The sequence below is a fragment of the Carassius auratus genome, chromosome 20 (genome assembly GCF_003368295.1).
Source record: "Carassius auratus strain Wakin chromosome 20, ASM336829v1, whole genome shotgun sequence".
Taxonomy (NCBI): Eukaryota; Metazoa; Chordata; class Actinopteri; order Cypriniformes; family Cyprinidae; genus Carassius; species Carassius auratus.
Genome location: NC_039262.1, coordinates 1,267,452 through 1,291,260, shown reverse-complemented (window position 1 = coordinate 1,291,260; position 23,809 = coordinate 1,267,452). Strand labels below are relative to the sequence as shown.

Sequence of the window (23,809 nt, the reverse complement as noted above, 5' to 3'; positions counted from 1 at the left end):
TTTTTTAGATCTAGAAAAGAATCATTTGTATATATTTACATACATGTAATTATTGTCTAATAAAAAAATAAAACATTGAATTTTCAATCAACATTTTCAGCAAGTGGCACAGATATCAAGATCTCATGCCAGTGCTTAATTTGAACTCCATTAAATCTCAGAGAACAACTGTGTGTTGTGAAATCATTTACTGGTGACCCCTGGGTCTGCCCAAAACAAAACCTTCTTTGGAGATCAGCGCGATTGAAACCATGGCGCTTCTAATTACTTCTAATCTTGCTCTCACAATTGAATCTTATTGCTTTGCAACAATAGAGCAATAGAGAAATAAATAAATATATCATTCTCATAATTTCTAATAAAGATATTAGATTAGCATTTTAGCGGGGGAATGCTCAACATATTCTTTTGACCATTTTACAGCTACAGCCTGCTTACACTTTATTCATATGGAGGAAAATCGAAGACATCCATATGAACTACGACCTTTTCAAAACCCTTGGGCTCCCACATAATATTACAAATATACTGAATATATTCTATATCCACTGCACTGTACTGCATGAGTCACACTCAGATGTGTGTGTGAGAGCGCATACACCAAAAAGGATCAGATAAGAAAGTATTTGCAATATTAACAGTGAACAGTATTTTGAGATGATATCTGAGAACTAAATTTTAAGATCATGTCTTTTATTGAATCATATCTGCTAACAGTAATGGACACGTTTGGATCATTCTGACCCCACACAGGATTTTCTTTTCCCTGAAAATACTGTTTAATATGACCAAATTTTACAAATGTATTACTAAATTTACCAAACTTACTGGCATCGATCACACAATCTTTTGGTAATAATATATATATATATATATATATATATTATAATTTTTGTACTTTTCTACCTCAATAACTTGTGGCTTACAATTAAAAAAAGACGAGCCTAAAACAATGCTTAAAAATGTCTCATTATATTATGTTATTAACTAATACTGGATTCAATCTTTTTAGCAGCATTTTCTTTCACTTTAGAAAATTTCAGAACAGGTTTTGTGTTCCTTTTCAGAGCTGATTGATCAAATGTCTCACAGATTTTTTGAGACCTCCGTTTTTTGAGTGAAATGATCAGAAAATTACACTTTTCACTCAAAAACGGAGGTGTTTGGCTCTGATCAATGAGGACTGCAAAAAACCAGTTTCAAAAAGAAATACAAAACGTGTCCTAATTGAAAGAAAATATGATTTTGCAACAATATAGCATAATGAGAGATTTACAAGCAACTTTTAAAATGACTGTAAACAACAAATTAGGCAAACGATATTCAGCACAGCACAAGAGTACTGAAATGACACAACACATCACATGGTCTGAATAAAACAAATGCAAAACAGCCGTGCCTTAAAATATAGAGAATCCTTTTAAATCCGTCACACCATCATGTCCATTTACTACATGAGTTATTTTATTACGCTTTAGCCAACAAGACTTTGGAATCTGCACATCGTTGCCTTTCATTTCATGTACTGTTACACATCATAGAGCTCAGTACAAACATAGTGCTGACTCCAGCGTCTGCATCATAAAATATGTCCAAGCAAGCATATTTCACACCTATGCTTTGCCTTATTTCAACAGATGCATTCAAATTGAGCAATGATAATGCCGGGAAAATGCTTTCTGTCCATGTTTCTGAGAAGCGCCATGCTTTAGCGGCCAGGGAATTTGCTTTGCACAGTTACCGGAGAAGCCACAACAAAAATAGTTATTATCTGAACGTGTTCACTGTAGCCGCACTACTAATGAACCGCCAGTGATGGCAATTATGGATTATCTTTGAAAAGCACAAGGGGATCAATTTATTTCTACCGTGCGGGTGTAAAAGCTCTACAATGTTTGAGCCTAGTACCAATACAAAACATTTCATGCTGCGGAAATATGTATATTTAAGCAATAAAGCATGATATTTTTTTCCAACATGTATTTTAGCAGGTGTGGAGCCCATGCTAGTCGCTTTACAAACACAACGTGAACGATCATGAAAGATTTCCACTGCTATTGAACTGCGTGCATCATGCAAAGGTTTTTTAAACTATGGAATGACAGATTGAAGTCTTCATGCATGTGCTATAAGTGAACATGTGTGAGTTATACTTGCATTACTCTGCCATTCGCTTGCCTTTGTTTCTCGATCCCTAATTACGTGTGCTCTCATTAGTGGAGAAATGCACGCGTCATTGGCACTGTGTGTACCAGCATCTGCTCCTGTTACAGACAGATTCTTCCATAATATATTGCACACTATTATATACCCAGATCATCCCTGTTACGCAGTTTCATGAACCCATCATACGTATCTGAATATCCTCAATTATAGATGAAAGATGGAAATCACATTAGTTCGTTTCTTACACACTGTCAGAAACACAGAAGAGAATTTGAATTGATTTGGTTTGAGCAGATCTTGTCACTTTTGCTTTTTGTCTAACAGGCTAAAATCGGTAAACCAATATTTCATTATACATTTTCTAGTATCTTTTTGTAATCGGAAAGTTTCCAACAAAATGACTTCAGGGTGGGTAAAGACAGGATTTTCATTTTTGGGTGAACTGTCCCTTTAAGGAACTGCAGATGATTGCAACCAACTCTAAGTTAAAATAAACACCTTAGTGACAATCACACATTACAATTTTACAACTGGGCTCTTGTTAGTTAAACAATTAAACAGTTTTCAAGAAAACATTTCATTTGAAAATTTTCATAAAGACAAAACAAAATAAAGAAGCAACTGGAACATTGCTTTAATGAACAGGGTTTTTTTTTAATGTTACAATTTCGTGCAGCACCCGAGGACATGACAATAATGACACTATCTGCTCACACCAACTTGAAATTCACTTCTATAGTACAGTATGTTCACCTAACAGTCATAAAGAAACTTACTAACATTATTTCCATTTCCAGGAAGTGACAATTTCCAGCAGGAAAACAACAAAAATTAACTCGGAGTATTAGGGTTTGTGTTAGTCCATGGTTTTTGACAGGAGCTCATTACGACTGCAGGAATATGAATGCTTATTCTCACAATTCTGACTTAATTCTTTTTTTACCGTGAGATATTAAATCAGACTTGCAATATAAGTATAACTGTCCAAAATGTGAGATATAAATTTACAGTTCTGCAAAGAAAAGTCAGAATAATGAGAAATAAAGTCAGAATTGTGAGAGAAAAAAAAGTTTTAAATGTTTTTATTAAATGATAGGGAATGTATATAGAATTCTGAAAAAAAAGCCAGAATTGCAAGATTTAAGCTAAAATTTGTGATATTTTAATTGTGAAAATCATCTGAATCATGTGTTTATATCTCACAATTCTGACATTTATTCTCAGAATCGCTAGAAATAAAGTCTACATTTTAAGAATAATTACAATTCTGAGATAAAAAGTCACAATTACTTAGGATTTGGGATTTCATGAATCAGTACACTAAGTTGAACCATTAAAAAAAGATCAAAATAATGAATAAATCCCTTCGGGCAGACACCCTCATGTCAGCTAACTCTTTAACTCTTTCTCTTCATCCTGTGAGGTTCCACTCTATTCATTTTCTTGTCATTGTCTAAATAAGAAATACAGTGAAAGTCTAAGGTAAGTTATACCTTACAGCAATTATTGCCTAAAAATTCAGCACAAACATTTTCAATACTTTTAATGTAACAGCAGTGAGCGAACCCTTATCCACATACACACATCTAACCTCAGCCAATTACAACTGCCTGACAAAACACCTCCTGCTCACCTTACACCTCCATCAAATCGATTAGGACACAAACAGTCTACAGTATGTGTGCTGGGAATCCCTTGAAGTGATTGTGTTTCAGCGCACGAGGCTGTCCTGAATATCTGCTGCTGTATAATGAGCGGTGCAGCCCATCCTCCATCTCCACACTGTACTTCCTCCAAGACTTCCTGCTGAGAAGGGGGCGGGTTCACCCGCTGGCTTCCGTCTGCACCCCGATGTGAGCGCTCCCACAGGAAGGAGAGGCCTGATTTGATTGGTTACAAAAAACGTCCTCGGTGCATATGCAAACGAGACAGCTCTGATTGCGAGCCGCAGTCTGAATGTCACTTCGTCTCCTGGTGAGAATGAAAGGAACTAGTTTGGCATCAATTTTCTCTGACCTCGATTCTTACCCTTCTGATAATGAGACTGTGAGGGCTGGACACACGTCAGCGGCACTCAAGTGTGAACTTTTTAAAAAAGCCGTCTGATGCAACCGAGAGCAGAGGTTGGTTTGGGAAAGGTGGTTTCGGGCCCAAATGTCACAGGAAAACCTCGGGTCTTGTTTTCCAGAGGCTAATCTCATCAAGTCCCCTGTCAGACGTCTCATCGGCTAAGCACCCTGCTTAAAACAGCTCTTTAAATAAATGATGGGCATGACAGGTTTCAGAAATACAGAGTACAATGAAATACGTATATATACATAAATATACCAATCTTTATATAAAAAAGCAGAAATATAATACTTTGTCATCATAATTATTAGAAAGTTTTATAAAAGAAAATATAACAAATAAAAAAAAAATATATAAAGTGTGCATATGTATATTACTCAAGACCTTTTACATTACATAAATTGCCGTTAATAAAAATGTTTCATTAATTAATCATTAATTAAATTTAATTACATGTATTTTTTACATTAATTCTTTTATGTTTGTGAAAAAAACCTCTCACCAAAACTGCATTTATTTGATCAAAAATACAGTAAAAACATTAATGCTGCAAAATATCACCATTTAAATGAACTGTTTTCTATTTTATTTTATTATTTATTTATCCATGTGATGCAAAGCGGAATTTTTAGCAATATTTTATTCCAGTTTTCAGTGTCACAAAATCCTTCTGAAATCATTCTAATACGCTGATTTAGTTCCAGGAAAACATAAATAAATAGATAAATAAATATAAATTTTCATTAACGTAAAAGCTCATCCTTCCTTAATAAGCTGCATGATTTGAGCTCTCATCGTTCACAAACAGCTAATACTTCAGGTTAGAAATTTACAAACGTAAACACCAAAATTAAATATTAAATCTCCAAAAAGTAAAACATTTTAACAATAAAAGATATCGGGTCTTTATTATGTGATTTAATTATACACTTAAAGGTGCAACAATAAGAAAAATGTTACAATGATTTACAAGAGCACAAAGCAGACTATAAAGTGTTTTATAAAACATCAAGACAATGAATGAAAGACAAACAAACAGAGAAGGAGAAAGATAAAGATAAAGAGAAGAGAAAGAAAGAAAGAAAGAAAGCAAATCTGAGAGGAGTTGGTGACAGTTTGTGGACATGCCGTGAGAAAGACCGGCTGCAGTTTCCCGGCCACGGCTCCGTGTCTCGGAGCGAACCTGTCAGGCGACGCCGAGTGTTATCTTGAAAGGCGAGTGATTAATGAAGGCACGGCAGAGTTTGGGAACGGAGGAGGCGGTCGGCGAATGATCAATCTTAATGAGCTCTCCTGCCGACTGCATATTAACTGCAGGGGACGTAATGTATGGCTCACAGAGGGCTGCTCCCTTCTTAAGAAACATAACAGGAAGAGGCTCACACCAACCTCCACTCCAGCTCCAAATACATCTCAATGGATGATGGCAAAATAATGATCTAGTGTTGACTCTTTGCTCCTCAGACATGCTCGCATTTACACCTGCTTTCAGAAATTAGGATAACAAGCAGCCGGATTATCGGAGGATTTGGCGTGGGCTCGTCTTTGTTCTTTATTCTAGAAACTATAATACACAACCGGGATGAGTCCGCACGTAATCCTCCCATAATCCACTTTATGTACTCCTGTTTGAGATAGCAAATGGACTACTTTCATCAAAAGAGATGATTTAGGAAGGCACAATAGTCCAAAGTCATGCCCACAGCAATGGTAACTACTGAAATAAATACAGCAAATTATATGTACTGTATGTTATCTTTGGTGAAGATTCCCAGCAAGCTTCTCTCTTTTCTGTCGTCGTTTACTCGCCTAAATAGCTTCTGCTCAGCTAGTCTAGTACTAAACCAACACTTACCAGCATATGTGGCCTTTTCAGCATATATTTTCTACGCTACAGTCAAATGTTTTTGAAAGAAGTCTTTTATGCTCACCAAAGCTGCATTTATCTCATTAAAAATGGAGTGAAAATTGAGAAATATTTTTACAATTTAAAATAACTGTAGTCTACGGAGCCCTGCACATGACACACAGGAAACAATATAATGTTAAATCGTGCATTCACAAATCGAGCGAACGCAATAGTAATCGTGTGCACGTTTTAGTAAACTGAGGGAACGAATAAGTAAATCGTGCGCACAATTTATTTATTTTTTCTTTCATGTCATGTGAGACAATTTATTGTAAAATGTAACTTTTCCTGTGATGAAATGCTAATTTTCGGCATCATTACTCCAGTCTTCAATGTCACATCCTTCTAATACGACCATTTGCTGATCAAGAAAGATTTCTTATCATTATCACTTATCATTATTATGTTGAAAACTGTGTACTGCTTTATATTTTTGTGGAAACAGTTGATTAAAATAGAAAGTTCAAATGATCAACATTGAACTGAAATAGAAATCATGTGCAACAATGTGAAAGTCTTTACTGTGACATTTCAACATGTGTCCTTGCTGAACAACAACAACAAAAAAATTCTTCTTCAAAAAGAAAATCCTACAAATTTTATATATTAAAAATTATTAATTATAAATTAATTATATATATATTAATTAATTAATAATAAATTAATTATATATTTGACTTAATTTCATTTAAAAATTACATTTAATTCATTTCTGATGACATTATTAATATGTAAGATTATCATAATAAAACTTTATTAAAAGTGTATTTTATTTGATCATTTAAAAACACAATGTTAACACAAATTACACAGTATAACCTCACGCCCAAATTCACTGTAACACCATCTTCGAAACACACTCGTGAGCAAAATATTTCAGGCTGTTTGACTTTCCATTAAAGCTCATTAAAAACTTCTTCATTTTAGCCTTGACATGAAATCTTTGCTAATAAATTCTGATATGGATACACCGAGCACAGTCTCCACCAGCAGACGGCACAGAAACCACAATTAACCCTCTCATCTTCATTCCACCTTTTACCGATGTTGATCAGGGAAGTAAATAGCATCCACTCCTTCCTCCATCCAAATGCAATGCAATAAAGATGTATGACTTTTCATTGCGTATACAGAGTCATTTTTAAGGTTTAGCAAACGGACGTTGAATGCATAATTGATCTTTTTTGCTAAATTAATAACGTGAGCACAGACCCCCATAAACATCATATGCTAACCCAATGCCAAAGGAGTAACAGCACCACTAGATAATCACAAACCAGATATTTTCCTTCCATTGACAGATAGCAAAATGTCAAAATTGCTTCCTGCATTCAACAGTCAGACTAGTCCCAAACACTGCACTTTTAAACAACCCGCTCGGCATTCACAAACAGGTGCAACATTTAAATGTGATAAATATGAATGTTTTCCCATCATGACACGCCGGCAAGATGTGTCCGCAATCAAACATACAACCCATTCAATCTTTTTGGAGGGAAATCTGAATGACGATGCAGCCACAACTGAGGTCTTCATATTTTAAAGAGCACATTCATCCTGCTAAACACCACGGGTTTGCTGGAAAAGGCTTCCGGATCCCATGAATAGCAATAAATGTTATTGAAGCTGATTGCAGCAGCAGTATTTCGCTGTACTGTCACACAGATTTACTAGTGCAGTCAACCAACATGCAAACATACAAAACTACAGCAATTGGGGAAGTCCAATCTGGCCTGTGGAATGATATGAGAGAAAAATATGCCTTGAATATGTCTTAATTTGCCGTCGCATTTTAAAGTTGGCATCTTAAAGCGGTAGGAACTTTTCTTGTAATTTCACACACCGTTCAGCACAAATTCACCTGGCTCTGTGTGTGTGACATCATGACAACAGATTAAGGAAAATTAAACACAAGTACACAGAAGTACACACAAGTGCTTCCGCTGTATGATTATTAAATACTGTATGATAGGCCAGCATTAATACTACCTGACTCTGACTAAGTCTGACTCTCAAGTAGGCCTATAATAAAATAATCACATTTTGTGATAATATTCAGCTTTCATAGGCTTCTTCACAATATTATTATATACTTTTTATTAGATTTTTTTATTAATGGTATTTTTTTTGTTACACACAAAACTCAAAAGCAGTGAGCTGGGCTCTCTTTTTCTTGTCAAAATCGCAGAATTAAACAAAACGAAAAAAAAAAATCTTATTTTGATCTGTTGTTATTTAATACGATAACATTCAAACATTAAGTCTCTTATAGTATCCAAATACTTTTTTCAAGTATACATAATTAACATTTATAAAGTATAATTATGTATAATTATGAACTATGTATAACTATTTATAATTGTATGCATAAATAACATCATAAATATCATAATAACAACATATACCTTCATAGGGCCTAAAAATAAAATGAGATTTTTTTTCCAAACTTTGTGATAATATATAGCATTTAAGGGCTTATTGATGAATAAATGATTATTATTTTTTTATTATTATATAAAATAAAAAAAGCAGTGAACTGGTCTGTTTTTTTGGCGTCAATATAAATTGTGTTTATCAAAACAGAATAAATAAGTATAATCATGTAAAATAAAATAAAAAGTAGATGTAACTTAAAATAAAAACGTAAATAAAATAAAAATAAAATAAAAATAAGTAGATAATAATTAAAAATTAATAAATAATAATAATAAATATTATTATTATTATTATTATAGCTATTATAATTATTATTTTTATATCTTAAAAAAAAAAATATTTGCTATCATAGTTTTAGGTACTGTTATCTAAAACAATGCCATTTAAATATTTCTAAATATATTACTATATATTACTATTACTATATTACTAAATATTTCTAATAAGTCTTCAGCATCCAAATAGTTTTAGAAGACACTGTATATAACTATAACACAATAAGGATAATAAGGATCCTAATTTCACTGGCACCAGTATTTGTTTCAGATAAACGCAACGCTTGAACCAACCTTATTATTCCAGATTATCAGTTAAGACTGCACAGTAAAAAACAGCTATTAAGAACACAAATAAATGTACTCATTAAAATGTCTGAAACTTGCAGCACGGCTTCCAGATAAGCTTGTAATTAGGATACACAATGACAGCAATATTTTAATAAATGCACACAAATGTACAAGTGTATATGCAAAAGACAGAAGCAGCAGCAGAGCCTGCGTCAAAGCGGGGTGCTCCAGGGGTGGCCCTTGTATCGCAGTGTTAATCATCTGTCTAAACTGATTAGTTTCCTAATTGAACAGCCAAAACTAGCCGTGCCATTGTAGGTCATTTGTCTGGAACGGCAGGGGAACGCTGCTCCAACACTCTCAAGCTGATTTCTACAACAATCCCTAGACCTTGTGAGCTCTGCAGCTGCGGCACTGCTTTAAAATCACAGGCTCTTTACAATGATGCATCATGGGATTTGGTGTACTGTAGAGCACCGAACTCTCCTGGAGGTGTTTATGTGCACACAGGGCTCGTTTTACATATCTATTCTTTCATCTAGACACAATGGAGTGCTTTAGTGCCCGCCCATTTTTCGAGAGGCACTGGTTCCAGAAATATTTTCCCCATAAATCATAACATGATTCTATGAGGGGCCGTACAAGACTTAATTCATTATGGCGCTCTCACACACTTACAGTCTCCTTTCACATACATATATTCTTGCTTTCACACACTCTCATTCTCCTTTGCTAGACCTACCTAAAAAAATTAAAAAATAAAATAAAAAAATTAAAATTAATGTTTATTGTTTGTATCTTTACTCTATTGCATTTATTTGTGCTGTTGTTTGTAGTTGGATAGAATATTCTTCTTGTTTTTTTAATTAGAAAGTATAGTTTTTCCATAAACATAGCACATAGAACTGTACCGAAAATGTGACTCTAAAACCGTTAAACAAACTGAACCGTGAAAAAGTTTAACCGTGCCACCCCTAATACATATATATATATATATATATATATTAGGGATGCACGATCATGATTTTTCTTGGCCGATTCCGATACCGATTTTTTTACTAGCAAACTGGCCGATTCCGATACCGATTTCCGATTTTTTTTGTTTATCTTTAAGCAACAAACAAGAAAGAAGGAAAGTGTGCATAAACAAGATGTTTATTTGTTATTCAATAGGCCAAACTGGCTTTTGGCTATTGAAAACAATAACCGTAACCATCTGAAATTAACAGCAGTAACTGCACAGTAAGTAGACTACATTCAATACATACACAGATGGTACAGACATCAGTATTTAGCTTTTGTTTTTGAATTGGGTTGAAACTACATAGAACTGACCTTAAATAAAAGATTAACTGTAACCATGTGAAATTAAAGACAATAACTGCATTCTACAATCCAAACACCACAATCAACACACATTCAATAACATGTTTCTTAATCAGCATTCAGTATTTGTTTTAGTTTTTAAATTTGGTTTTAAATAAAAAAAAAAGCTTTACCAGTGAGAATGAAAAAAGTATTCTATATAAATAAATTATTCCAAAATGTTGAAATCAAATAAGGTTGGTGCTAATAAAACAGATGCAAAGTGTTTCATTCGTCCAAAAAAAAAAAAGAGAAAAATTAGGGTAGTGATTCACATATATATTTTTTTTACTTGAGCCAATGAAAAATAAATAAGTATTGTCTCAAGTTAAAAAAATTATATAGTTGTGAATCATTACCCATAAATGTTTTAATTGGATGAATGAAATACTTTTTCACTAAGTCGATGTATTTTTAAGGTAAAATAAAGATAATCCTCCTATACAACTGACATTCACTTCTGTCTTTTCAAAAGTATATGCAGGTTCTACTTTATACAAAAAAAAAAAAAAAGCATTTCAGTTTTGTCAGTTTGGTCCGTTTCGTTTCTCATCCAACACGTGAGAAGTTGATCTGAACATCTCTTCACTGTCCACTACTCGTGTGCAGGACGCGGACCGGTACAGTATAGGCTCGCGCAGCTTTAGTGCGTGCAGAAAAGGCGCTCTTATTTGAGCGACAGTACAACAACGCTTCCTGCTATCTGTGCCTAGACATGTAGCTCTGCACTTCCAGCGCTGATCGGCTGCCCGTCCTGTGCATAGACAGTAAAAGAAATGGACACAGCGACCCCATTGGAACTCAATTGAGACAAATGAAGCCCAGTTTTAGCGTTTTTTAGCACTTCCGTTTCTGACGCGCAGACTCAAACGAAGATTGACGACGTCAGCAACCTGTCTGACAGATGTAAATCTTCTAGTAGCTGTGCGTGCAAACTGCCATCGTTAATCTTGCAGAGACGGCGAGCTTGAGCGGGGAGTTCTTTGTCGTGAGTGAGCAGGAGTAAGTATTCTGATTAATTATTTTGTATAGTATGCCATATTAAGTTAATCGCCTGCAAGCTTCTCCTCCTGTCTGTACGGTAATGCGACAGAGAGCCGAGTGGTTATGACGCAATCGTTAGCCTATTTTTTACAAAAACTGTTTATACGGGGCCATAATGTAACATAGAAGGTAATGGAGCCCTTTATACATTGTCGTGTATCTTTAGAAATAAATAATGGACAAACAGAGTCTTTAAACGCCTCAGATGTAAAGTTATTCGCTGTCAAAGTGACGCCAAAATGAATGGGAGTCAATGGGAATGCTAACGCAAGTGAAGTTCTGCTAAAAGATGGCAGCCCCCATCCGACTTCAACTTCCGGTCGAGTTCCTTGCCCCTTGGTCCTGTGCGCAGATTTCGAAATACTTCCACACAAATTACATGATAGCGAATGATTTCAATGTAGTCTGTGTACGCGGCCGCACTTCCGGCAAAAAATCGGCCAGAAAAATACCAAAAACCGGCCGATTGCCGATCGCGTATTTTAAGCAAAAACCGTCCGGTTCCGATTTATGGCCGGTCAACTGGTGCATCCCTAATATATATATATATATATATATATATACATACAGTACATTTACACACACATACACGATGTATATTTATGTACCTATGTACATGTATGTATTCATTTATTATATTTCAAATATGAGACGTCCCATTTTAGTGTTAACATCAAATTAAATTTACAAAAGTGATTTTGTAATCATCTAAATGCAAGTTAAGTGTCTATTTTAATATTTCAAATAACTTTAGTTCAAGCTATGGATGAAATCATAACTTAGCATAACATATATTCATCTAAAAATGAAACAACTACTTATTCTGACCTGTACTTATTAAAATATACAGCATCAAAGAATGTGTGATCATACTAAATTTGATTAAAATTTAAATGATTAAAAACTTCTCACTGTTCAAATGGGTAAAACTTATTGGTTTGAAGGATAGTGGCATAGGTTGGTAAAGAGGACGGAGCTAAATATTTTTTTTCGGTGCAGCTGATTTGTGGAATTTTTATACTGCATTGTGGGTAATGTAGTTTTCAATATGAATTCCACTACTAAATTACTTTAAATATAATATTTTATTACCTTTATTTTCAAAATACATTTATGCAAACAGATGGCTTCAACAAAGCATATACCACTGATTAATAACCTCAGAGCTCACTAAATGTCTGTCTGTAAAGGTTTTTCAGCGATTGTTGAAAATTAATGTCACAATAGCGTTTTTACTCCCAGAACCCATATTCGTGTTGCTGTTGTGAGCACAACAAAGAGAACATTAAGTTACTCTGGATCGATTCTTGCACATGTGATTTTTCGATATCTTATGTTGCGTCGTCCATCACACACTTATTCCTGCAGAGTTATGGCATCGTTCCTCAAGTCCCTGCTCATTAACATGGATGCTCGTTCATTTATAACGCGAGGAGAAGCGCGCTCAGCTTCATTTCTCCATGTGTGGCTCCGGGAGCAGGGCGTATGACGCATGGCCCGAGGCCGCTCTGTCTTAATGAGACAAGGAATCCTGCAAAGAGTCTGTGTTTGCCTCCATGTCAACGGCCCAGCAGCTTGTCTCGACTCATTCCCCGAGATGGGACTCACGGGGAGTCTGAACTGCGCTGGATAACACGACTGTCATTTCCAAGCGAACAGATCAAAGTTGCTGTACTAGTGTCACTTGGATGTGGAAAATGGCATTGCTGGGACTGTTGGATGAGCTTTCTGACTGTGAATTCAGACAAACACTACAAAAACTCCAACCAACTTAATGAGGTCAATGCCAATAATATAAAAAAATATACTTTTTAAATGAACTATATATATATTAAACATGACAACTCTCTGAAGATTTTAGCATGGTGATGGAAATGACAATAATAATGTACTTGGTCTTGGTGGAATAGATCTGCTACACTGCTGCTGCTGCTGCTGCTGTTGCTGTAGTTGTAGATTATTGCTGCTGTTGCAAGCAAGAGCAGGAACTTGCTACTGCCAATGCATTCGACAATACGGTGACATACTGCTGCTACACAAAAAGCATATATAGCAAAATAACCCATAGCGGATCTATACAGGTGGAGCTGGGGAAGGTGAAAAGCGCACAGCAGTGAATGCTAGCCAGCCATATAAAGGCAAGGCAGTAAGCTCATGAACCAATTGGCTTTTGCAAGTCGTTTAACTCTCTGAATATCATCAGTTACGTTAAAAACCATCAGCCTGCGCAAACTGGAGCTTCATGACTGACTTAACTATATATATATATATATATATATATATATATTTACACAGGTGCATCTCAGTAAATTAGAATATAGTGGAAAAGTTCATTTATTTCAGTTCATTCAGCTCACACTTAACAAAAACCCACCAACTCAACTACTTCAGTCTGTATGAACAGAATTTATTTAATACAAGAGTTTCACAATTTGAGTTGAATTGTTGTATATATATATATATATATATATATATATATATATATATATATATAGTAAATGATAGTTTAGATGCCATTTTCTTTTCGTCTTGCCATTGAATGATGCATATTACAGTTAATAAGTGTAGCTCTGCTTTGTTTACAGCAGTAACCCAGGAACACTTCATCATTGCTGTTCATAAGCGCCACCTGCTGGCAGAGAGTGAACTTGTGTCTCATTCAACTTGTCTGCTGTTTCATACAGATATGTTTTATGTATAGTTTCACAAAACTAAAGTCAGACCATTCTGTTTTGCTTCAAACTTTCGAAATTATAGTTATAATTATAGTTTTAAAATGTAAGTTTAGTTTTGTTATATTTCAAATTAACAAAGAAACGTGCAGCAATTAAACGATTCCTTTTCATTTACTGTATAATTTGTCTTTGATCTCATTTTGTAATTTTTTTATAAATCTAACCGTGAAATAAAAATTGTGAATCGAATCAAATCATGAGTTGAGTGAATCATTACATCTTTAATTATTAATATTATCAAAATATTTTTAAATCCCTACTCTTTAAAACACCATAGCAATATAGTTTGAAGAAAGTTTAAAATCCATTGCTCTCAACAACACACTGTTCTGTTTCAATTTTTACTATTTTTTTTTTACACAAGAGCAGGTTTTGTATAATATATAGCATCCAAAAAATATGACCCATTGGGTAAATGACTGATAAACTAGGTTAATTAAGACCGACTAGTCATTCAGACAACCCACTGACTAGTCACTTCTGAATACACACACCTACACTCTGCACATGATTTCACGATGCAATGTGATGATAAATTACCATTTCAAACCCAACGAGTGAGTCAATTCTGTTTGCGTCTGAATGTTTATGCGATTTTACTGTAGGTGCCTCTGATTCAACATAATCCTTTTACTTCTGAATTCTGTCACCGGCAAAAATCCCTCCCCAAATAAACTCTTCTGTGCACTGAATTTTAGAGAGGTTCCCATCTCAAGTGTTTGAGAAAACCGCAGCCAACATGTTGGCACCAAGGAACCAGCTCTCCTTGATCAGATGAGATATTCAGGTCGGTTTTGGTGCCAATCGGGGCCAACATCTCATTAAGTCTAAAAATATGGGCTCAGTCTTCAATCTGTCTTGTTCTGTTGTGAAATATAGTGTTTTTAGGCAACTGCTCATTGAGAAACAATATATTTCTGAAGCGTGTCTTCCCTTCTGAGTGTGACAGAGCAGCGCCACTGGCGTCTATCCCGAAAACAGCTGTCGGCCTTAAACACCACATGTCACTGGCAAAGACTTTCTACACCCCCACTGTAATCTCAAAGCCGTATTTTTATGCTGATAAGACATTCGGAACAATATAAATCAGCTCAATGGCTCTGAAACAACCCCGGGGCGGCCTTGAATTTCCTGACTTCTTGAAGTTTCATTTCATCACTTTTGAAGAAGAATATGTTAAATATCCCAACCAATAATTAAACTACAATGACAAATTCAGAGTTTAAAAAATCAAAAACGATGCAGAAACAGATTCATGGTCAGAGACATTTGATCACCTTTCAAATGAAATGAGAACTGCTGTATGAACTAGAGAAAATCTGCTCTTTTGAAAAAGCCACATAGAAGATAGAAGTGCATACTGCATATTACACTAATGAGTCCTTCTCTGCCAGACTTTAATGTGGACTTTATTTTTGTGCCATAGATTAAATGGATGTGAACTAATGATAAAATGTAGCATCACTCATTTGTCAGTGGATATAACAGCACTGCCCTTCCTTTAATATCACTGAGTACCTTCTTCGTATAAGCATCTATTCTACTAAATGCAAAGTGCTTTGCACAGAAGGTTAATCTAAGTCAATAGTGAAAACACTAAGCGGTACATTTTGCGAACAAATCTTTCAAAAACAGATTTCTGGAGTCATAAGTATTCATAACAGTTTATAAAAATATACTATGAATGATAAGAGTTCATAAAATGTAAATTAAATTAAATACGTTGCTAGACAAAAGTCAAAGTAGCCTGAACAACCACAGTATTTTTTGTTTGTTGGTTGGTTTGTTTGTTTTTATGTGCTGTTTAAAATTAGGTTTTTCTTAAATAAATAAATAAATGAAATGTCAAAACAAACAAAAATAAATAAATATAAATAGTAATAACATGTAATTAAAATGAAATGAGATAAAAATTGAATTAAAATAAAAATGGACTATCAAAGAAAAAAGGAAGTCATTCAAAAAGCAAAACAAAGCAAAATATAGAGTTCTGCTGGAGGATATTACATGTAATATCTTGCAAAGATTAAATTACACTTTCCTTATTTTCACATAGCTGATTTTCTTCTAGCAATTGCCATTTTGAGTGTAATATGCACAAAGATGGTCAGTGAACGGACTGAAGCTTAGACAGTTTCCCAACTGGACAACAGCCAAACAAACCCAAACCAACCCAAAATGGTCAAATGAACTCTCTTATGACCATCGGGAAGAACAGACTGTCCAAAGTGTTCCTAGAAAGCAATCCACACTCAGCATTACTTGACAGGAACCTGTCCTGTTCCATCTCTAAAAACAGCCAAGAGCACAAAGAAGGACCTCCAGACCTATGTTAGTGCAAATCGAGGCCAGACGGGGAGCGCTCTCACGCTGCTGCTAACCTTGCCAGCTGCACTTAAGCACAACGCAGCTGTATTAAGAGAGAAGGCCACACTTTCACACTGCTGCTGGTGTGTACTGACCCATGAAGGGTCTGCGCTTCTTTAAAGAGATTTAGGAACAGGAAACTGAGCTAAAAACGCCAAGCTCTCGGTCAACCAGATCTTATATCTAAAGTGCTCCGATGTGCTAATTAGGTCAACAAGGTGAAACGTGTGAGTGAATAAATGAGCCAACCAAGTCAAGAGAACCGGACCATTTTTAGCTAATTAAGAAAGTGAAGGGAATTCATTGAGCTGGGAAACAGCTAACCACCAAAGTCATACAGTGCTGTTCAAGGTTTGGGGTAAGTAAGATCTTTTTAATACACTTTTATTAAACAAGGTTCCATGAAATAAATTATAATGGTACAAAAGATTCCTATTTAAATAAATGCTGTTCTTTCAAAATTTCAATTCATCAAAGAAACCTGAAAAAAAAAGGACACTCAAAACAAAATAAATAAATAATAAACTAAAAAATGTAACTGACCCCAAACTGAATGGAGTGTATGCCACTATTCAGTCCATTGAAATGCATAACAAAACTGCCGCAAATGTGAGGAAAAAGAAGCTTTTAGTATCTGTTTAAGTATCTTTAATGCACACTGTAAAAAGGATTATGCTACAACAAATCTGTTTCCTGCCATTTAACATGCTATTTCTGCTGTTTCTACTCAATTTTATGCAAGTAATTAAATTCAAAGCAATCGAAAAAGTGTAATAAATGTATATTTTCTTGAGTTATAGCTTTGCCAGCTCTTTGATTTACTTCAAAATTTAAAGCAACAATTAAACGCATATTTCCAATGTTACTGAGATTTTTATTTATTAATTTTTTTTTACAGTGTGCAATACCACATTTTGAGCCCTGACCACCAAGAAAAACACTAATTTACATGACCTGCTTCTATATTTACTGAATTTACCATAGGAAGTGATATGTATGAACAAACAAATAAATAAATACAAATATTTAAGGACCAGAAGTACAGCACAAAAATCTAATCAAATACCGTACATCATATATTTACAAAAACACCTTAAATCTGTCTTAGGTGGCTTACTGGTTTTAGCTAGGTTGGTCTAACCTGATGGTTAATAGTAGTTCTGGATAGTTTTGTTAGGCTGGTCAATCTGGCTAGACTTGCTGCGATAGACTGTGCTGACGGTGATACCGGTGTTAAGCAGCAACACCGGGAACGTCACTTGCCCACCGACGCCCAACGTTGTTTAGATTTTTTATAGTACCATATTTTTCGGACTATAAGTCGCACCTGAGTATAAGTCGCATCAGCCCAAAAGTACATCATGACGAGGAGGAAAAAAACATATATAAGTCGCACTGGACTATGAGTCGCATTTATTTAGAACCAAGAGAAAACATTACCGTCTACAGCCACGAGAGGGCGCTCTATGTCTTCAGTGTAGACTACAAGAGCACTGAGCAGCATAGAGCAGCATAGAGCGCCCTCTTGCAGCTGTAGACAGTAATGTTTTCTCTTAGTTAATTTCTCTTGGTTTATGTCTAATTAATTTTTATAAATAAGTCGTACCTGACTATAATTCGCAGGACCAGCCAAACTATGAAAAAAGTGCGACCTATAGTACGGAAAATACGGTCATAAAAATAATTTAGATCAGTAAAAGACATAGCCACTATATTTAAAAACTGAATGCGACTGCATCACAGATCAGATTTAATTTCTCTAGTGAGGAGAGTGAGTCGATCTGACTGACAAGCGTGTAATAAGAAGCAGTTTTGTATACCTATTTAAACTTCATGTAAGTTATTTGTTATTTTATATTATGCATAGTCTGCCCTATAGCATGGTATATTTTTATTTGTTTTGTTTAATAAAAGTTCTATGTTTTATATATAGGCTTTGTATTTTGTAGTTGCAATCAAGCAACTAACGCTGAACTGCCGCAAATTCAGTTAAAGTAAAGTGTGGACGGCGCTCTTAAGCTATTTAAAAGCGAAAGAAGGCGAGGAAAAGAAGGATATATCAAACTAACTAAAAACTTCATTTTATCCTCTTCAAACGTCAAAAATCATCTTAAGTTGCTGTTGTTTATCAACAGAGAAGACTATAAAAATAAACATTGGCTATGACTGGCTTGTTCACCCTGAATGAACAAACAGAACTAACAATTATTCCTAAATGTGTGACTTAATCATATAATAACTTAATTAATAATATTGATAGTTCATCGTCTAGCTGACTACGTCTTGTATTATTATTATTTTTTAGTTTTTCTAAAATCCTGTCAAATGTGCACAAACTACTAGCTACTACTAAATATTGTAGAAACATAATTTTCTGTAAAGTTGCTTTGTAACGATTTGTTTTGTAAAAAGCGCTATACAAATAAACTTGAATTTGAATTTGAATTTGACTGACATGAATAAGACTTAATTTATAGAGAAATAAACAATTTGGGTTGCATTATTATGTAAGCGGAGACTTTCACATGGCACATTAGTCTACTTTAGTTTCCACAACAAGAGAGCCAAACCTGCTTCAATGCCACTGCTTTAACTGCGCTTTAAGCAGTTACATTTCAAAAATGCATGCAAGTCTAATGTAATTGGCTCTTTTGCATCTTAAGAGACAATAGCAAGTTGCATCGATGTGGAAAGTAAATTGCACTCATTTTATAGAGCTCATAAAAAAATCAAATGAGCTTAGAAAGCCAATCTAAACCTAGATTAAAAGCTTCATTAAATGTGAAAATTGCTAAGGGAAAACGTAACATCTGTTTCTGGACTGACAGAGTCTCGTCCAAGGTTATCTTGTACAAACAACGATTTACAGCCTTGAAAACCATCAAGAATTCACAGCAGGAGACTCTCAGGAACTGGCATAAATGTTTGCGAGGAAAAGGTCTGCTTATGTGACAGTTGTTTCAGGACTGAATCCACGACCTTGGAGATGCTTTTACACCACCGGCTGCTACTCGGCAGGTTTTAACATCGTCTCCCTGACACGTTTGTGGTTATTTCCCTGGAAAAGATACTTCAAGACATCCTCGGACACGTTCGTAAGTCTCAAATGCACAAGCTAAGAGAAACACTTACCTTTCGGATGACTCTGGTCCGTGAACTCGTACTTCCCCATTCCGACCGTACGGAGCATCTGAAGCCCGTTTGGGCTTTCCTGATTGGTCGAGGCCGGCTGAGTCGTCGCCTGGCCGTTCATTAGCGGCAGTGCGGCGGAAGGCAAAGCGGGAGGCTGTATGAGCGCATGTGTCATGTGACCGTTTCCCGCCACGCTCTGAGGGGTGGGGTGAACTACCTGGCCGGGGGTGATTGGCGGCTGGCTGGTGGCATAGTGCGACTGGTTCTGTAGGTTGAGGACCAGGCTGCCAGGAGGTTGGGAGGAAAGGGGAGGAAGCTGGAAGTGGGCGGTCATGAGCGGATGGTGCGGTGGGATGGGGGTCTGGATGGCTGGGGTCACTCCGATGATGGGAGACTGGACGGACACTCCTTGGCTGTAGGCAGGTGGCTGAGGCATCCCATACGAATGGGCCAGTAGGCTGGGCTGACTGACCGCCACCACTGGAGGCACCCATGGGGGCCCTGCGGAGAAAGAAAGGAAAAACAGAGTGAAGAACAATCAACATCACATTTGACATTCAGCCATACACTTCATCTGGGAGAAACTGTGAAACTCAATTATTGTTTTATGGCATCCGTGTACCTTGGGTAAGAAGGTGTTTGCTAAATAACCAAAGAAGAAAAACTTTTGGATGCTATTTGGAGGAGCTTAATTTAAAGTCTATGTGAATTGCTGTTAATATTACCTCTGGTAATGAGACAATTTTCAAGCGAAACTGGATGTTCAATGAGAAACAAACAAAACAAAATATAAGACAGGACATATTAGAATGATTTCTGAAGGATCATGTGACACTGAAGACTGGAGTAATGATGCTGAAAATTCAGTGGAAAATCCCAACCCCTAACTTTTGAACAGTTGAGTAATAATAAAGCAAATTAAGTCAATTTTGATATATTGTTGAAGATAATTTATTACCACTATCCATGGTAAAGTCAATGCAGTGAACCAAGATTTCCTATTCGCTCTTACTATTCAGAAGTAGAAGCTATTAGCAGACATTGGCATTTAAACAGCATCTGCCTGTGCAAAAAACATCAAGTCATCAATATTTTTTCTCCCTTTTTCAAGAAGAGAGGTCAGCTGAAGTGCACTGTCTAATAGATGGCCTCATAATGTGATGTATGTAAGACACATGGAGATCTGACTCTTCTCAGATTTTCTCATTTTCCAGCAGTGACCTAGTGGTTTCGGTGTTTGAGTCAACCCAGAACTACGGTTGGTTTTGGATGTGGGATTTACTCATAACAACTCCATTTTCTGCTGTGACAAGGGCATCCACTGGAAAACATTTATTTCTTTATGCATTATTCATCTTTCGAGGGTCATATCAGAGTCATTCGCCAATGCAGTAATGCACCAAGGTTACAACACGAGTGTACACAAGAAGCAAAAACTTCCTCTTACTGTTTGTATTCATCTCAACACTATAACTATAATTTCAAAGACAGACAGAGTTATGATAGCATATCCTACGGGTGCTTGCACACTAGAGAAACCTCTGACAGAGCGTTTGATTTATATGAAAGTGTAAAATCCGTTTCGAGAATGTGGAAAGTGCCGGGTCAGTCTGAAATCAAGTGGGAATAACAGCCAATTGGATTTCTGAAAATCTGGACCTGTTTGAAATTCTCATTGGTCAATGGATGTTTACCTCAAACCCTTGCCGCAAACCCTTGTGTCTTTCCTTTACATCTGTGTGATGCATCATATACATTGAAATCCATAGATTTGTAATGTTCTTGTACAGTAAAAAACTCAAAACTTGTACAAACCTGTACAGTAAATCTCAATTGCGTTGAGTAACGCTGGACTAGAAATTTCATCTTTGGTGTGCAAAAAAAACTAAACAAAAACAACATTTTATTCTCAGCTATATTACAGAGAATATGTTTAATTTTAATCAATTAATGATGTGATCTCATGCTAAAAGCAGATATGTCAGTAATGCATTGCCCTCAATGACATCATCCACTTGGTCTTAAAGGGACAGCTGAAGCAAAAAGGAAAATCTATCTGATTTAATAATTTAAGGCGTGGTAAAATTTGGTTTGATAAAAATGAACTCTAGCAGGGTTTGACTGATATATGAACACCACACAGATGAAATACATCTTAAAGAACCAAAAACTATGTAATGTCATAAGATGCAACCCAAAAAAAGGAAAAAATGCTTAAGCTTAGTTCTTCTGGTCACAGACGATACAGTTTGTTGCTCATTACAGTTTGGTACACGTGTCAGAACTGCCATTTAATTGCAGAAGTTTCCATGTGTGCAATGGAGGAATTTGCTAAAAATTTTATGAAGTAGTTAAATTTAGAATATATATTTTATTTCATATTTTATTTGTGAACAGTATGTTCAGCTATTCTTTTTAATTGTTAACTTTGAACAAATCATCAGTCATCAAAGCCTGGTAAATATTTGTCAAAGAGTTCAAGTTCATGATTACTCACTAAACATTTCCCATAGATCATGTTTTCAGGCCATTTGAATACTTATTTTGACGTAACAGATTGGTTATATCTAAGTCTGTGAGTTGTTTGTTTACTTTTTTTAATCAGCGCTCCCATTAATGCCAATTATATAGTACATTCAGACTTATTCGTACATGCTAAACGCACGTAAAAACAAGAGGAGGATTTATTCGCATGAACCAATCAAATCCAATTATAACCAGGCACATCCAATCATATCGCTATGAAAGCACTGCCTTCTCTCACGTGACTTTTCTCCATTCATTCTCAATTACTCCCACCAAATCTACGGCACACTACAGGCATATGTTAAAATTCAATAAGCTCAGGGGAGACAAGAAAGAATCAGACTCCTCTGTATCACTGTTGTGATTTATACACTTTTTATAATATTTGAAAAAAATGTTTTATTTGCACTGCCTCCCATGCCTCCTTGAAGGAAATGCCCCTGGTACACACATTCAGTCCAGCCTGATCTCATGGCAATTCGTACATATTTTATGTGGTGGATAAATCATACAAATTTGTACGGCCCCACTCATAACAATTCATACGATTTGTGCTAGACCGTACGTAGTTTACAAGTTGCACAATTTGTATGAATTTGTACTAATGACCTACACCTAGCCCCGCCCCTAAACCTACCCATCACTGGGATCTAGACAAATCGTACAAAATCATACAAGTGAGGTCAAACGAATTCGTGCGAATTAGCCACCTCGTAAAATATGTACAAATTGGTCATAAGATAGCGTTCAGTCACAAGCACGTTCGGTCAAGCAAACATCATTGTTTTTGGACATTTGGTGAGTTCACATAATAAACTTCACAAAGGCAGTTCAGGTTGTGATCGTATCCTTATACCTTATGTTTGGTATCTTTAGGTTGGGTGTTTAAAATTACCTTTTGACTGCAAAGTGAACTTCAACTTCATGCCATTTCAAAACAACTGATTTCTTCCGCAAAACAGAAGTTATTTGAAGATCACTGGGGCCCAAACACATATAGACCCCACTGGCTATAATTGTAAGTCCAAAAACACGTTATTTACACATTCTTCAAAATATCTTCTTATGTGTTCCACAGAAAGCATGTATGGGTTTGGAGTGACATAATGGTGAGTAAATGATGACACAATTTTTAACTATCCATTTAAGTCCCAGATTCAGTCTTTTGAGCATGCAGTCACAGCATCGGAATCAGATTGTCATACAGTTTACTCATGAATATGTGTTCTTGTGGCCCTGTGCCCTTCCTCCTATGCTGCTAAAATAGCTTCTCAACAATCATGGTCCATTACACAAAATACACCAGGCGGGGAAAAGATTAAAAAACATTTATCATGACATTGGCCTTCACCGCACTATAGTCTGAAGAGACAGAAATATACTAGAGGGAATAGATTCAGCCTGAATGAGGTGCGTGCATAATTCAGAACAAACTAAGGGATAGCGGCACTAAATTTCCAGCGCCATGGACACGCTAACAAAAAAAATTAGAC

General features: G+C 35.7%; 1 pseudogene; it reads right to left on the bottom strand.

Annotated features, from left to right (window-relative positions):
• Positions 1–23,809, bottom strand: part of LOC113120478 (kelch-like protein 29) — a 255,212-nt pseudogene that overhangs the window by 84,304 nt on the left and 147,099 nt on the right.